Consider the following 5,671-nt stretch of genomic DNA (forward strand, 5'->3'; position numbering starts at 1 on the left):
CATCATCGTAATTTTATTTTATGCTAAACATTGATAGTGAGCACCCCTGGAAACCTGAAACAATGTACCATGTCATTGTTCAGATTCCTTCATCTAAGTTTGCAAGGTAAAGATCTCAACAGTATTTGTGAGACAGGTTGTTCCTTTCCGGATATAACCGCTCTGTTTTACTTGTGATTGATTTGATCAATGACTATAAAAATATAAATTTTTAGGGGCCAGTTGTTGCTTGTTGTTGTAAGACCCCTATTGTTTTGATTCATTGATTGCCTCTATTGATTCATCTAGATCTTGGTTTTTATGTTTTAACATTCTACTTGGAGGAAGCTTTGGAACAACATAAGACATTCATCTAGAAAAAAGTGCAAAAATGTATAACTTTTGACTTCATTGATAATTGTTATAGAAATCAAAAGCCTAAATGCAGTCAACTTAGGATCTTTCAAAACATCATTAAACATGCAACTTAAAAAGCTTTGAGTGCTTTCTTTTCTCAATTTCATCCTGATCCACAAATTTGTTGCTCTATGTTGATCGTTTCCTATTGTTTTGGTTCATTGATTTTTCTCATTTGTTGGATTTCTTTATGTTGTTTTGAGCAACGAGTGTGTGTGTATGTATGTATCTGTATATTGGTATTTATAAGTGGATTGATCAATGTTTTTTCTACGAATTGGGTTAATGTAGGAATGCCTACTTGCTACTGCCCAGGGAAGTGTATTCATCGAACTTATGACCTTTGAGAAGTGTAGAGACACCTATAAGACAACTGCACAAAATCAACCTAAATTTGAGGTTATATTGTTGCAGTTTTCTTTCAAATTATGTGTTTTAATTTTTTTTTCCCTGCTCAACTTCCTTTACTTACAATGGTGCTCACTCATCGATTATCATATTCCTATATAGCAAGGGAGTCCGAAAATTGAGTTTTTTTTAGTACAAGTTGCTGAAATTGCCATTTTAGTATGATCTATTCATTAATAGGGCTATTTATCTATTCTCCGAATGGTTGGCATACTTTCTATGGTAGATTTGTGTATCTTTCGTTTTCTTTCATATGGCTAATTGTCCCATGGTATGGTAGACTTACATATCTAAAACCTCTTCATGATCTTGTGAGACTCATGGGAAGGACTTCCATACTTTGATCACTTTCTTTAGAGTTATGCTGACAAGATGTTCTGGGTGAGACACGTCATAATTCAAACATTCACTTCAAAAAAAAAATACGTTAATAATTTTATTTCCTGATCAATTTTATATATTACATAGTTAATTTTACTGATTTTGCCAAGCCACCTGAAAAACTTTTATACCCACAACAAAACAGGTATTTGGTTGTTGCAAATCTTTATTTCTTGCATTGGTCATCTTTCTTTCTGTCACACCCATTCATTTTCCAAAAAGAACAACTATTTGACTTTTAAGTGTGAAGCAAGCTACCTTTTTATCCCAAAATAAAGGGTCGTTTACCAAACACTTAGCAGGTAAACGTTTTCTGGCAAGTGTCACCACTTTCACTTATCCTATGGGGTAACAATTCGGGCCATCAAAATGGATTGATGGTAAACGTTTATAATCCAGTAAGTCTTTACCAGGTAAGATTCATCACATTCATTTACCGAGTAAGACTCTCGATCTTTTCTTCCCTCTTATTGGATAAGATTCTCAGTCCTGGTTATGTTCATCCTTTAAAGTAATTGAACCGATAAGCGCTTACCAAGGTAGGTGTCTAGTAAACGACTCCTAAGGCTTAAACTTTTTTGATTTCCTGTAGAAATCAGGTTTGTATTAAGCTATAAAAAACATCACGACAAAAAATGAAAATTCATGTCAATGTTAAGTTTGGAGCTTGATTTATGTGATCAAGCTAGGTGTGAAGTTCTCAACAAAGGTGATACTGGAATTGCAAACGTTGTTTGTAGGCAAAACACCACAACAAACACAAATTGTTTGTAAACACATTTAATTAATTGTTTTCCATGTTACCAACAGAGTAAACACAAACCATCAAGAGCATTTGTCACTTTCGTTGATAGGTTTGTAAAGATTTCACAATGTATTTATCTATTTGCTAACACGAAAGCACCCCAAATTTTTGTAAATGATGGCTTAATTACTATCATGTATTGGTATCTGATGATTTGTTTTTATCAAAAATATAAAATAATATTTGTTATTTGTTTGTAACTTTGTGTTTGCCTGTTTTAATTTAGGTCAAGCTGTGCAGTTTTTGTTTGGTCAAATATGGATGTTTGATAATAATTTTGAATAAGCTTACAACACTTTGATTCATTGCTTAGTTTTTTTGTCAACAAATTTTAAAGACTACTATTTGGAACAAAAGACAAACTTTGAATCAACAAACTGAGAACATCCGACCCGTCGATATCATATATGAAGCATTGGCATTCGTCAGAAATATATTGTATCATCTAGAAACTTCATTGATTCCTTTATCCGGAAAAGAGGACAATGATGGTAATTTGGTGTATTTATTTTTGTTCAATATGACAAAGCTCTTTGACTGTTATGTTGTTGTAATGGAGTTATATTAGAAGTAGCTATTGATGAGAATTTTGATTTTCAAGTGCTTGGACTTTTCCAAGACTTCTTTGACAATCCTATAAAATGCTAGATAAACAATGTGTTCATCTTACGATAGTATTAAATCTGCAAGAATTCGTAATAATATGTCATCTCACATGTTAATATGCAAATGGAATAATTTGGATTACATTTTTTTTGTGAACTTATTACATTTATCAAAATATTATTTATGGAGGTGACGATCTCATATGAGTTTCATCATGTCACATTTTTGCATCTAGACTGTGAATATTTTGTTATTCGAGTTTATATATTATGCCATGTATGACGTCCAAATAATGACCTATTGCAATTGTTAGTCCATGTACATAGTTGTTATCATACTCATACTACTATAGTGGTAAACCATGCTAAATACTCATTAATTATTTATGTATTTAGTAGCTTTTAAGCTATTGATGCATAAGTCAGTATTTAAAACATAAGAATAGCAATTAAAATCTTTGACTACATGACCATTTTAATCTTTAATTTAAAACCCACACAAAACCATAAAATCAGGTTGAGAGGTGTAAAAAATCGAACAATCATGAAACAAAATTACCATTTCATGTTTTGGATTTCAAAATCGATTCGTACAGTAACATGTACAGGTATATAACTAGTTAATACAAATTTCTAAGTTTCTTGTAGTTAAAGCAAGGTTTACTAATAAACCCCCAAAAATAGTTGTTTGTCATCAAGAAGGGTAAAAACCATAAGTCAAGGCTCCCTTGTGCAAAATATCCTTCCATTTCATATATATATATATATAGAGAGAGAGAGAGAGAGAGAGAGGGGAGTGATCATATGAAAACCGCCCTCATTTGTGTAAACCGTGCAAACCACCTTCATCTGTCGATTTCATTGTTTAATCTTATGAAATTTTTTCATGAAATTGTTTCATATAATACTTTTTTTGATGAAGATGTTTCATATATGGTTGTGAAATTGTTTCATATAATACTTAATGAAACTGTTTCATGTATTTCTGTAACATTAATGAAACTGTTTCATGTATTTCTCTAAAATTAAAATAATGAAGATGATAATATCTATGATTAACACCCTCCACAATAAAAATGATTAATCAACCTCTCATAATTACAAAAAAATGAACAAAATGAAAAATTATGATTGGTTGAATGCGGTTTGCACAGTTTGTACAAATTGAGTGGTTTGCATTTAATCGCTCATATATATATATATATATATATATAAGGTTCAGGTTTATAGGTTCACATGAGACCAGACTATTTTTATAAGACCCGTGGGACCATTTTTTTACAATTGAAACTTTACAGCAAAACGCTGTGAAGGTAAAATACCGAACCTTAACAGGAAAAACACTGCGAAGGTTATCTTTATAACATTTTGCTGTGAAGTTTCAAGTGTAAAAAAAGTGGTCTCATGGATCTCACAAAAACAGGTTGGTCTAACGTAATCACAAGTCTCTCTCTCTCTCTCTCTCTCTCTCTCTCTCTCTATATATATATATATATATATAGGCCTAATCAAATGAGAATTTGTTTGTGGTAACCATGAGACCCAATGTGAACCACTTGTTTGAGATATTTAAGAATATTTCTTAAATAAGCTAAAAGGGTAATATAGTAATTTTATTTTTGACAACTAATCAAAATATTTAATTAATTTTTTTAGAATGATATATTTAATTAAAATTAGTTATCTGGTATATCAATTGTCTAATATGCATTGTATTTTAAAAACGTTTGTGAATCAAAGTGTATCATAGTGATAACGATTCACAATGTTTCACGTGTATCACAATGCATTTTTCTTGTTTTATGAAATGTATTATAGTGTGTATTTTCATTATTTTCAATGCTTTATAAATGATATCATATTGTGCATCTTCTATATATATCTGGGCATCATAGTGAATATTATTTGTAGGTATCACAATGTGTATCTTGTGTTCACATAAGGTTCATTGGAATAAGGTTTGCCAAATAAGATTCGCCGGAGAGAGGAAAGAGGATAGATGAGAAAGGATATTTATAATATCCCTAAAATGCCCTTAATTCATATTTTAAGCTAAAATTATCAAAATTATTAATTTTCTAATTTAACATTTCATTTGTGGTTGATATTAGATATCATGGTTACCACAAACTAATTAGTTCTCCCTTCAATGAGCCCCCTCTCTCTCTATACACACACACACATCCCAAGTCATTAGTATAAACCGTGAAAACCGTCAATTTTATTGTTTAATTTAGTGAAACTTTTTCATGAACTTGTTTAATATGATGAAATTGTTCCAAATAATTCATTTTTTGATGACATTGTTTCATATATTTTTGTTTCAATGTAACAATGAATTTGTTTTATGTATTTCTCATTTTGATAAAAACTTATTTACTAAAATTAATAGAATGGAGATGATAATGTCCATAATTAACACTCTCCACAATAAAAATGACTAATCAACCCTTATTATTAAAAAAAAAATATGATTGCTTGAATTAGGCATTCACGGTTTGTACTAATGGCTTTGTTTGCTTTTTATATCTTCCCTATGTATATGTATATAGAGAGAGAGAACTTGGTTCAAATGTTAACCAAGTTTATTGTGTTAACTTTGTTAACCATTTTCAACCAATAACAATCCATCTTATATATAAGTTCATATTCATCTTATAATTTAATGACAAGGATAAATATGTAATTTTATTTTTTATGTAACTCTAATATCATTAATTGGGAGTTAAAGAATCAAAAAATCTCATGATTTTTGTTAATTTATTATTGATCTTTTTTTAATAATATTGATTTTTCTATCTATAATGTTTTTGAATTTGTGATTGGTAGATGAGACCCGGTTGTAAAGTTTTCGGAATCGTTCAAGCTATTATAAATAAACTCATTGTTAATAATGAAAGAACTATTGTTCACAAGTGTTCATATTGTGTTCATATATACACTAACTGCATATCTCATCATTGGTTCACTTCTGAATGTGTTCATAATAAAAGAACTATTGTTTACAAGTTGTTCATATTGTGTTCATACTTGTTTTTTTATTTATTTCCTTTCGTGTAGCAGCTATTCTTATTAT

This window comes from Cynara cardunculus (genome assembly GCF_001531365.2).
Source record: "Cynara cardunculus var. scolymus isolate 2C chromosome LG 2, CcrdV1, whole genome shotgun sequence".
NCBI lineage: Eukaryota > Viridiplantae > Streptophyta > Magnoliopsida > Asterales > Asteraceae > Cynara > Cynara cardunculus.